This window comes from Pseudophryne corroboree, chromosome 7, assembly GCF_028390025.1.
Source record: "Pseudophryne corroboree isolate aPseCor3 chromosome 7, aPseCor3.hap2, whole genome shotgun sequence".
NCBI classification, from domain to species: domain Eukaryota; kingdom Metazoa; phylum Chordata; class Amphibia; order Anura; family Myobatrachidae; genus Pseudophryne; species Pseudophryne corroboree.
This window is the reverse complement of record NC_086450.1, coordinates 351,687,950-351,700,467: the sequence shown is the minus strand read 5'-3', so window position 1 is coordinate 351,700,467 and position 12,518 is coordinate 351,687,950.

Sequence of the window (12,518 nt, the reverse complement as noted above, 5' to 3'; positions counted from 1 at the left end):
GATATAGTTGGTAAACATTTGTGGATATTGGGGCCAGTGGCCCAATTTTTTAGCCCGTAGGGGCGGAGTTTACCTCCGCCCTTACAAGTGGTGTGGTGGTCAGGGGTAGTGGCAGGACGACGACCCCTGGCCATGGAGGGGCAGATGGCCCATGGTGGAGCTTAGAGTTCCGATGTCAGGGATAGAGGCAGGAGGCCGATCCCTGAGCATCTGGGGCAGAAGGCCCCCTAGCACGTTTGTTATTGTTTATGTAGTCATACAGTATATAATTTATTTTCAGGAACTGTTCACCTATATTAGGTTCATCAATGTTTAACCGTTCTTCTCCCCGCCACCTTAGTTAGAGAGGGAATTTTGCATTTTAGTTTTTAGAATTAATTAGGCCTTCCTCTCAGTTTAAATAAAAAGCTGACCCCTTTCACGCCACATTACAGTTGTGTCTTTATTTAGATAAGTGGGCTTGAGTGATGTGTGAATGCATCTGACGAGTGAAGTTTATTCTTTAAGATATTGTACTCATTCAACAAAAAGCAGTATTTTCTGTAAGATTTTTTTTTTTTTTTTTTTTTTTTTTTTTTAAGATTACGGACACGGGTGCCTCCCGAGTCTGCTGCTGCAGAAGCGGAGCTGCTAGCAGTGAGAGGCAGGGGTCGTCCCCAGGACCGGGCGCGGCCTTTCAGGTTCAGCGGGACAGTCCCCTTGCGTGGTGGCTTCCGGCAGTGCGTCTCGGGCGGGGTGCGCCCGTACGGGCAGGGGAGAAGTCAGCGGCGGGTGCAGCAGGGCCGGCGCTAATGTAGCTGAGGGAAGGCGGCGGGCAGCAGAGCACGCCTCTGCCCGTAGACCGCCCGGGGGTGCAAATTCACTGGGGGGCAGAGCTGTTGCTCCAAGCAGCTCAAATAGGGTCACGGGGCAGGTGTCCCCCACTCAGTGGAAGAAGGACGACGGAGGAGTCCGGGTCTACTGACTCGGGCGCTGGGGGCAACGCTAGAGCCCACAGGAGGCTGAGGCGCCAGCGGCAGCATGGGGGCAGCGGCAGCATGGGGGCAGCGGTAGAGATTTCAGCAGCAGCGTCTCTTCTAATGAAAGGTGGTCGCTATTGGGTGACTGTCGTGGTTTGTGCGCCCACCTCCCATAATAGGGGGGGCACGGGCCCCTCTTTGAGAGATGGTAGGTCATACGCTGATGTAGTCAGGTCTCCTGCCAGGCAGGGGACAAGACGACAGAGGGCTTCAGAGGTTAGTCAAACGTAGGGGGTGACGGCAGATGCAGCCGGAGTGTCTGCTATATGTGCGGCAGTGGTGGCAGCCTTGGTGCCCCTGCTTACTACCGGACATGGTGGGGCGCTAAGAGGCGGGGAAATGGATGTGGGGGCGGTGTCGTCCCGATTAGTGAAAGCGCTGGGGCCGGCAGTAGCGTCCGTGGTAGCTAGCGTGTCTGGTTCTGGTCCGGTTACAGCTCCTAGTGGCAGTAATTTTCCTAGCGGGACTGGTGTGTTATCCTCTCTCACATCCACAGCTGAAGTGAATCGAGCTGAAGTGAATCGAGCTGACGAGGACAGGATGTATCGGGACCAGGCTTCGGGTTCAAGAGGGAGCGCAGCGGTCGAGGAGCAGGCAGTAGGTGAGTCCGCATCTGACCCGGATTGGGTTGGCTCGTGAGCGAGTGCCGCTAGTGTGTCTACGTCTGCTTCAAAGGGGTCCTCTTCCTCTGCTCGTGACCGAAGGCGTAGGCATAGACAGCATAGAAGGAGTCGTGATTAAGCTAGTTTGTCTTCCACAACCTCTGGGTTCTCGGGATCTTCTTGGGAGCGAAGGCGATACTCTAGGCATAGAAGCGGGAAGAGGTGCAGGCGTTCATCTACTTCCAGCATGTCAGTGGAGTCGGGCCAATCGGATGAGGTGCGCTGCGCTAACACGGCGGTGCTTAGATGTTTGCGAGGGTGAAGGAACGAATTAGAAAGGGGCATTACGTGAACATCTTCGCTCTAACAGGCAAGAACAAGAAGGCTCTTGCAGTCGCTAGAAGGGTGGGGGGGTGGGGGGGTGCGGCGGAGGAAGCATACCTGTCCTATCAGAATTGGCTGCAAGGCATGTACGTCTTTGCGGCCTGCTATCTGGGGACACGACCTGACGAACATATCAACGTGGTCCGCTATACGTTTCTCATTCACAAGCTCTCCACCAAGGGTTCGGCGTGGCGCTCCTATGATGAGGAGTTTCGCCGCAAACAGCACGGGCGTGACGTGATGGACTTCGGCAAGAAAGATGTCGAACTCTACGTAGACGTGACTAATAATGAGTCGCCGACGGAGGCGGTTACGGCGCGGCGAGGGGTACGCGGATTCTGGAATGCTCCGGCCAATGTGGCCACTGGTAGGGCAGGTGGCTCGCGGATTGGGCATGGAAAATCTGTAAGAGTACCCGCCGCTTGAGGGCTTACTGCTGTGCCAGTGGGTGTAGTTCCTAAGACGGCCCTGGGAAAATTCCGGCTGATTCAGCATCTATCTTCACCTGAGGGTTTTTCGGTGAATGATGCCATAGAGGACGGTCTCTGCAGTGTGACTTATCAGTCATTTGAGTCTGCATTGGAACTAGTCCGTTCTTTTGGTACGGGTGCCCTCATGTGCAAGCTGGATGTTGAGTCGGCTTTTCGCTTGTTGCCATTACATCCGTCGACATTTAAATATATGGGTTTTCAATTGGACGACGGGTTTTATGTCGATAAGTCTCTACCAATGGGTTGCGCCATATCCTGTGCGTATTTTGAACAATTTAGTTAATTCTTGCACTGGTGCTTGGTGCGGTACTTGGGGGAAGAAGCTGCGCATTATCTGGATGACTTCCTCCTGGTGGGTCCGGCAGGGTCCTCTCTTTGCGCTCAGCTTCTGGAGACTGCAGAGAGGATGTTCCGCAGTTTCGGGTTCCCCATATCGGCGGACAAAACCGAGGGTGCTGGGGAAGTCATAACCTACCTGGGTATTTAAATAGATACCGTGGCAGGTTTGTGTAGGCTTCCCCAGCAGAAGGTAGCGCCTCTGCGTGACGGAGTCCTGTTGGCACTGACGGGGGTAAGCTTACCCTTAAACAAACCCAATTGCTATTGGGATTGTTTAACTTCGCTTGCAGAGTTATCCCAATGGGAAGAGTATTCTGCAGAAAGCTTGAGAGAGCTATGGTGGGAGTGCGACGTGCTCATCATTATATTCGGTTATCCAGGGAGATACGAAGGGATCTTCTGATCTGGGACATGTTTTTGGCTAGCTAAAATGGAGTTCGAATTTGGTTGTCACCCCCTATCGCCTGCCCTGTTCTCCAGCTCTTTACCGATGCGGCCGGCTCCACGGGGTTTGGACCGATTTACAACGGTGCCTGGTGTGCAGCTCCCTGGCCGAAGGAATGGGTGACACAGGGGCTGACGGTAAACATGTTGTTGCTCAAAGTTTTTCCCATAATGGTTGCTCTCGAGTTATGGGCCAAGGAGCTGAAGCACAGGCAGGTGTTCTGGTGCGACAACCTGGGCGTGGTACAGTCCATTAATAGATCGCTTCCTGTTATACGAGTGTTAGCACAGGTGCGCTGCTTGCAACACAATATTACGTTTAGCGCGCAGCATGTCCCAGGCGTGGATAACGGTATTGGGGATGCACTGTCTCGTTTTGACTGGCTGCGATTTAGACGGCTAGCCCCGGGCGCTAACTCATGTGCTGACTCTTGCCCTCCTTATGTATGGCAGGTTATCCATCCGACATGGAGCCCACCATTTACTGGCCCCGGCAACTTATACGGCTTACCTGTCCGCTTGGAAGTAGTGGAGTCAATTTTTGATCCGCAGGGGCGCTGGAGGTAAGAGTACGCTGTCATTACTTTTGGCTTTCGTTTGGGAGTTTTATTCGTCGGGAAAGTCCAGGGCATACGTCATTAAGCTACTGGCGGGAATATCCTATTTCTTCCGTTTACAGGGAGAGCAGGATATTACCAAACCCTCCTTATCGCGGGTCCTAAAAGGATGGGCGCGTTCAGCACCTACACCTCTGGACACGCGATTGCCTATAGACGGGCCCCTACTTGGTCGGCTGTTTCGTGCTTTGCCACTAATTTGCACTTCTCGGTTTGAAGCAGCATTATTCAGAGTGGCCTTTTCGGTGGCATTCCATGGGGCGTTTAGGGTGGGAGAGCTGGTCGCTTCTTCAAAGCGGTCGGTTTCACCATTGACGTCCCATGTGGTGTTCCAAACTGATACTTTGAGGTGTCGGGTGCAGCGGTCCAAGACAGATTAGGTTGGTAGAGGACACTGGATCTCAATGGGTCGCTGCTCGGAAAGCAGGATTTGTCCTGTGGACTTGGCAGCCGCTTATGTGCATCTGCAACATTATTCTCTGGGTCATGGCTGCAACATTATTCTCTGGGTCATGGCTGATTCACGCCAACGGTACCCCGTTGACCCGTTATCAATTTGGGTGGGTCCTGAAACACTGCATCTTCCACCTGGGTCTTTTGCCGGATGTCTATGGCACTCATTCCTTCCGTATCGGTGCCGCTACGGCTGCTGCCGCGGCAGGTTGGTCCATGGACGATATCCGGGCACTGGGCAGGTGGAGGTCTGGAGTATTTCGGAGATACGTCAGACATTGACCTGGTTAGTGCAACCTAACTTGAGGTGTAGCCACTCGTCGCCATTAGGCTTGAGGAATTTTATGTTTAACCGGCAGTTTTACTTACGGTTTGTACCTGCTGTCGGATGTTTACGTTTTTTGCCTCAAGTCAAGTTAGTAGACCCGTGCCCACTAAATTTCTGTCCCATCACTGGTTAGGTTTAGGAGTGTTGCCCATTTTAGCCCCTTTCCTCCCTAGGTTTGTTGTTGGCTTGAGAGTTGCTAGTTTGCTTTTTCCATTCAAGTTCTTGGCGAGTTGCTGGTTATTAACGCCATTTTTTATGGTCTTCTACAGGAATGCGTATTGACGAGCAATTTGGGTGCTAGGTCACTCGTTTGTGTATTGGGCTGCTCGGTCATCATTGTTGGCGGATCGCGACACATACCCAGAGGTCAGTTTGATGTGTTGGTTAGGTTGGAGAGGCATGCGCTGGGAGGCTTTCCAGCATAAATTGGAAAAGGCGGTACAGCTTTTCGGTTTCCCGTTGTTCCTCATTATCCATCTTGGGGGCAACGATCTGACATCAAGGTCGTCGCTAGACCTCAGATGCCAGATTAGACGTTAATTGGTGGATTTGGTGGCAGAATGGCCTTTCTGCAGGATATTGTGGTCTCATATTGTACCGCGTTTGGTGTGGCAGGGCGCTGAAAGACCAGGTGCTATAGATTTGGTGTGTAGGAGGGTGAACGCAGTGGTGGGCCGCGCAGTGGTGGCCGCTGGGGGAGGCATGATTTTGCATCCGTCCATCTCCTATAGGGAGCACACCCTTTTCCGGGGTGATGATGTGCACCTCTCAGAGGAAGGTACGGCTAGATTTCTTGAGGATATATTTAGGGGGCTTAGGTCGGTTTAGGGATAGCTGTAGGATAGGCGTTGAGTATGGTGGCGGTGCAGGTTTGTTAGCAAGCCTTTGTGTTGGCCGGTCTCAGAACGGCTTAGGGGTTATGGTTAAGGCATAGGTTAATTTTCCCTGGGGAGCAGTTCAGTCAGGGAGGAGTATGGGCATGGTCAAGCAGGGGTGGATCGGAGAGCATCATCGTACCCGATGGGCCTCCTTTCTCCTTACACATGGCTGAACTGCTGCCTCAAGTCGATGCTGATGTGGGCAGATGGCCTCATCAGTTTGGAGTGTTGTTCACGTAAGGCTTGGGCAGCTGGTCCTGCCTTGGCTAGTCAGATGGGTAAGGAAGGTGGCAGTTGGCTCTGCCTTGCCTGTCGGGCAGTTGGCCCAAGTTCATATCGTTATTGTTAATAAGTTATCCTGACACCATACTTTAGTTAGCTTTAAATTTAAATAGTTAGTTAAACCCTCTCAATAAATAAGCTGACCCATTTCACCGCAATTTACAGTTGTCCGTGTGTTTATTTATAGATAAGTTGGTGTGCATGGAGCGTGGGAATGCATGGGCCATGGAGAGTTTAAATATCCTAAGTGACTGGCAAGACTGCCTTCTGCCTGCGGTATGGGGTACACATCCTGCCCAGACTCCTGATACTCTAGGTCATCAGAATCTGACTCCTTATTCTCATCCATGTGCTGGTAATAGGAGCAGAACCCTCCTCTTAGCAATGGATGCTAGGTTGCTTACTGGCTGCTGTCCCAACTCCCAGCCAGCATGCATAGGGGAAGTAAGCAGGAAGTTCTCTGTGGGGTACAAGTTGCAGTGTATATTCATTATCACACAGTGCATCTACTCGACAGTTATGTCTGGACATCGGGAGACCTTCACAGATGTACAAAACACTTGCTAAAAATGGCTATAAAAAGTAATTGTAACCGCTAAAAATCGATTGGTGTGTAAACCATATTGATAACTTTTGTTATGTATGCGGTAAGTTCACAAATATTAAAGAAAGCCTATAAGCGCTTTGATAAAGAATGCTTATAAAAAATAAAAATACCGATCTTGGTGACCAGGATTAAAAAAAAAAAAAAAAACTTGGCCACCCCATATTTATTGCGTAACCTGTCCAACTAATCTAACAGAATGGTTGAAAATAAGTCACTGTATAATGCCGTTTGCTATCTCAATGGTATGCCGTGAGCCGGGGGTATTTTAACAAAGAAGGGGACCCCGTCTGCACCTCCGGGTGGGCTCCCTCCTCAGTACGTTGTAGTTGTCTCCAGCATTGTGCAGGAGTCTACTGCGCATTCGCAGGTCTCTGGAAATATGACGCCTGCCATGTTCCGGAGACCAATTTGGCTACTATGCAAGCGTGGCAGCCATTTATGCTGCGACTTCAGCGATCGACGCTGGACTCTGGAAAGGTAAGAATTAAAATGGGTGCAGTGTGTGGTGTGGGCTCCTCCTGGACCCAGGGGCCTGTCATTGTACCCATTATAGGAATGCCTATGGCGTGAGCATAAGGACTACTCTACTGTTATTTTTGTCAATCAAGTATTGCCGGGCATTCTGGTAGAACGAAGAAAACAAATATCCAAAAGTGTCTTCAGCGCTAAAATCTGTTCCTCACGTGTATACAAGCCATTAGGGGACATCAGCAGGGTATCACCTAAAACACAAGACAAAATCACCTCATATCATAGAACACAAAGAATTAAATGATTTGGTTCATGACTTGAAACTGTCAAAACAATAGGCCAAAGTTTGGGTTCTTGGCTGTAACAGTGGAACTTTCTGGCTTAAGGTATGACAATTTCAAGTTTTAGAACAAGAAACTTTTTTGTCCCCATTTTTTTAAAAGAAAAATTCAACGTGTGTGTACTGAGGTTAATGATTTAGGGGTTAATTCAGACTTGATCGCTAGGTGCATTTTTTGCATCCCCGCGATCAGGTAGTCGCCGCCTACAGGGGGAGGGGGAAATCGCTGTGCAGGTGTGCAATTGCATGTGCAGGAGAGATGCACAAACAGAAGGAGGTAGCGGTCCTGCTAGTGGGTTGTTGTCCTCCTACGGCCTCTTCCACGTCTCCTGATTTACTGGCCTGTCTCCTGGTAGCGCCTCCATGCTCTGGACACTACGCTGACAGACACAGCAAACCTTCTTGCCACAGCTCGCATTGATGTGCCATCCTGGATGAGCTGCACTACCTGAGCCACTTGTGTGGGTTGTAGGGAGGTCATACAAGCACGTGGAGGCCACACACACTACTGAGCCTCATTTTGACTTGTTTTAAAGGACATTACATCAAAGTTGGATCAGCCTGTAGTGTGTTTTTCCACTTTAATTTGAGGGTGACTCCAAATCCAGACCTCCATGGGTTAATAAATTTGATTTCCATTGATAATTTTTGTGTGATTTTGTTGTCAGCACATTCAACTATGTAAAGAACAAAGTATTTAATAAGAATATTTCATTCATTCAGATCTAGGATGTGTTATTTTAGTGTTCCCTTTATTTTTATTAGCAGTGTATATTGTCTGTAGCTCGTATTGTTAGGTTGCAATTTATTGTCCTAATCACATTGTGATTAACTCAGATTATTAAATAATAATTATAGATTAACTGAATGTTAATTACAGCATTTAAAAAATATATTGTTAACTGCCATGTGTTTGCCATCGCTTAGCTTAGTCATCCAGCTGCCTCGGTGCAAACTTTTGGCCTAAATTTGATATAAACAATATTGTGAGAGGTGAGGTGTTCAGAATAGACTGGAAATGAGTGGAAATTAATGTAATTGGGGTTATTGATACTGTAGGAACACAAAACACCCCCAAATTGTTATTTTAGCAGTTTTTATTATTATTTTTTAAATCCAGATCCAAAACCCGCAGGCTGCAGCCCGTGGGGGGTTAGGAAGGTTAGGTTTAGGCGGTGGCACCACCGGATAAGGTAAGGCTGCGGAGGTGGGATGGTCAGGTTTAGGCTGTTACAAGGGAGTGTTATGGTGCCCACACACAATGTGATTCTCGCATGCAATTTGATTTTTAGTTCAAATAGCATCATGTCTACTTCAAATCGCACTGTGTGTATTGTCCCTTGCTATGCGATGCACGCTTCCATCTAGTCCATATCTCAAGGCATAACAGTATGTGCAAGCAGGTAATTTTGTACTACATCGCATATAGTACATCGTAGTGTATTCAAAATTGCATGTAGTTCACATAGCATACCCTCTTAGTCCAAATCGTATAGCAAACATTGTATAGGCTCAAATCGCACCTAGCACAAATAGCACTGTGTGTTGGCTCCATTAGGGGTAGGGGGCCAGTGGGGGAAGGTTAGTACCTGGAACGAGTCAACATTCTATTTACCTAAAGCAAAGTATCTTTACATTTTCTCTTTTATTAACAAATTATGGCTAATTTGATAAGAGCTTCTAAAGTTTAGCTTCTGCAGTTTAAGTGTTTCTGTAGTTTTATTAGTATTTTATAAATGAATACCATAAACATTAATTCTATAGATTTAAGTGAAAATATCAATTACTTATTTTTCAGAAATAGCTATTAGCGGGGGCGTGGCCTAGCTGTGGAAGTAGCAGGTCGTGCATTTGGGAAGCTCCTTCTCCCTGGTATTATATTTGCTTTATATACAAGCTGTGGCTGTGCCAGTTTACCTCCGTTGGCTCCTCTGGCTGCTCTGGGGCCCCTGGGTGTCTGTTGCGGAGCCGGGAGGTCATTCCCTTGGCCTCTGCGGGTTGCGGCCTTCACCCGTGGCTGAAGCCTTGGGCTCGATTTCCTCACCACCCCCGTCGCAGGCCCGCGATCGCCGAGGTGACCACCCTGCCTTCTATTCATCCCTGCACCGCTGCCTACTGGGACCCGGACCTCCTGGAGATTGTTGCCTGCGGTCCGCCTGTGTCCCCTCCTCCGGCTCTAGACGGAGAAGCTGCGGGCCGGTGGAAGCCGCGGGCGCCCGGCGCGCCTCTGATGTCACTCTGTTGTACCCGGCGCTGTGGTCCTCTGCTCCGGGGAAACACCATCTGTCGTCCCCTGTGGCTGGGAATCCTGCGGGCGGTGGCTGCCTGTCCGGGGGGTTGAGACGAGCTCCCTGCATGCTGGAGGTGCCTGGCCCCTCCCTGGATCTCCCACTGTGCTGCTGCATATTTACCCACTCAGCACACCTGACGTAGGCATCCCCCTAACACGAGCCTGGCGGGGACACCACAGACGCGACCACCAGCACCGCCGGACCCGCTGCTCTGTTGCCTCCTCGCATCCCGGAGGCTTACATTTCCAGGCCTGGTGGGGGATCCGGGAGCCCCGGGATCGCGGCCCTCAGCCTCAACGCTACTGCGGGGATGATGCCACTGAGCCCTGCCAGTGGACCAGCTGCCACCTGCTAAGACCTGTGTACGCTGGCGAAAGGCTCCTGAACCTGCCGCGGCTGTGCTGTCTTTACACCACCCGGGTGACCGTGGGCCATAGAGGCGGGGAGCACTCCACGGCACTGCTCCCAAACCTCTAATTGCGCTCCGGAGCTGCAATCACCAGCGAGGGACCTGCGACCGGGTTTCCTGTGGCCTATCCCCCTGAAGCCACGGCTTTGATTTTGACTGCATCCCTGAGCGAGACCATTGGAGCCGTTCCCACTCGCCTACGGGACCTCCGGCCGCAGACCCAGACCATTACCGCTGACGGGATATCGGACGTCGGCTACCCCTCCCTGCCCTGCCTGCATTGCTTGGTCGCATATCACCTGCTTTCAACGGGCGACTGCCGCACCACCTTCCTGACGCACTGAACCTTCCACCAGAGGGGAACGCTCTGCCCTACCCGAGGTGCCTACCTATGTTCGGCCCTGCGACCACTGGGTCACCCACTCCCTTCACCAACATTGGGAACCTGATTCGGCATCTGATGTCCCAGAACCAGCTGGTGCACCAGTGTGTACTCACCCACTTTAGAAGAAATGTCATTTATCTACCTGTATTACAACTGCCGGTGGGCGGGTCGTCTGTGACGACCGCATCTTAACACGACTCCGGACCCAGCAGCTACATCCCTGCACCCATATCAGTGGATACATGGCATACATTGCTATTCCATGAAGGGACCACCTTTGGAACTTTAACTGCTGCACCCGAAGTCTTAGTCCTCATCCCCGGAGTCAGGCCGCAATCCTCAGCCGCAAGACAAATTTCTACCCTTCTACTCGGGCTGTGAAATTGTGCCCTTTGCCCCCACGCAATATCTGCTGTCGCATGCCATCTCTACCCTCTGCATCACAACGGCCTTACAGCACGAGAAGCCTCCCTGGACGGCGGATCACATTCGCCACGCTAACATCTGCTACCGCCGTTACACCCCCCCCCCCCCCAGGCTTCTGACCCTGCCGCTTTATCTACGAGATCTCTACCTATGTACAAATCCTGCACTACAACATCAACAACTTGCCCTGTGCTTCCTCACTACTCACTGCTTCACGGCACTCCCGGATTGGATCCCACTGACTCTCCTGGAGCAACAGACACTCTGCCCCCAACCATCTTACAGCCCTTTGCTACCAGCTGAGTGCACGAGGTGAACTCTGCCCTTGCCTTTTCTAACAGCTAAACTTCCTTTCAGAAGTTGCATGAACTCCTCCTACTGCAGTCGCCCTGTAGGACTGCGCGACCTGTGATTACGGCCAGTATTCTACATATATTTTGAATTAACTTTTTGTCTCTGGTTGTTATGTAACTGATGACTCTTCATACTATGTTTTGTTTAAATTGACTAAACCTAGAGTTAATAGTGTACATCCAACACTTTTGCACCCTAGATCCTTTTAGGGGTTGGTACAATAAAAACAAAAAAATAATAATTTTCTGCACTCTCTGGGCACAGTGCAGGTGTTCCCCCTCCCCTAATAACCCGGTGCTCTCTCCAGTCCCCTTACCTCCTGTCATTTCCCCCGCGGACATTAGTATGCAAGTTATAACTCCCCGCCTATGCAATTTCTTCTGGGGACTCCCGACATGTTCTGTCCCGACATGTTCTGATACTTTATGATTATATCCTGCCCTGGTATTATTCATTTCATATTATAAACATATCTTAGCACCTGCTTTTGTGTGTGTATTTAACGTCTGCTTATCCCCCCCTTTTACAGGGGTATGGATAGATTTATAGACAAAACCATGCCTTCCAGAAACTCCAACCCAGATAATAAGAGCAGGAAAAATAAGGCACCCCCTCAAAAATCAACACCATCCTCACCAACCCACTCCGATCCTGGCATATTTGAGGCCTCAGGAGACAAATCCTCACCTCTTACTGCGAAGGAGATCTCAGACTTCCTTATGCCCTTATGGACAAGAGGTTTGAGGGCCTCCAGGCACGGCTGGATGCTGGCTTGGCCCGCATTGACTCCCAAGCCTCAAGTATTACGGCATTGAAGACCCGGGTGGGGGATGCAGATGATCTTATTCAATCATGTCAATCCACGTTAGAGGCCCATGATAGAACCACACAACAGTTACTTGAAAGAGTATATGACCTTGAAAATAAGAATTTACTTACCGATAATTCTATTTCTCGGAGTCCGTAGTGGATGCTGGGGTTCCTGAAAGGACCATGGGGAATAGCGGCTCCGCAGGAGACAGGGCACAAAAGTAAAGCTTTTGGATCAGGTGGTGTGCACTGGCTCCTCCCCCTATGACCCTCCTCCAAGCCTCAGTTAGGATACTGTGCCCGGACGAGCGTACACAATAAGGAAGGATTTTGAATCCCGGGTAAGACTCATACCAGCCACACCAATCACACTGTACAACCTGTGATCTGAACCCAGTTAACAGTATGATAACAGCGGAGCCTCTGAAAAGATGGCTCACAACAATAATAACCCGATTTTTGTAACTATGTACAAGTATTGCAGATAATCCGCACTTGGGATGGGCGCCCAGCATCCACTACGGACTCCGAGAAATAGAATTATCGGTAAGTAAATTCTTATTTTCTCTATCGTCCTAGTGGATGCTG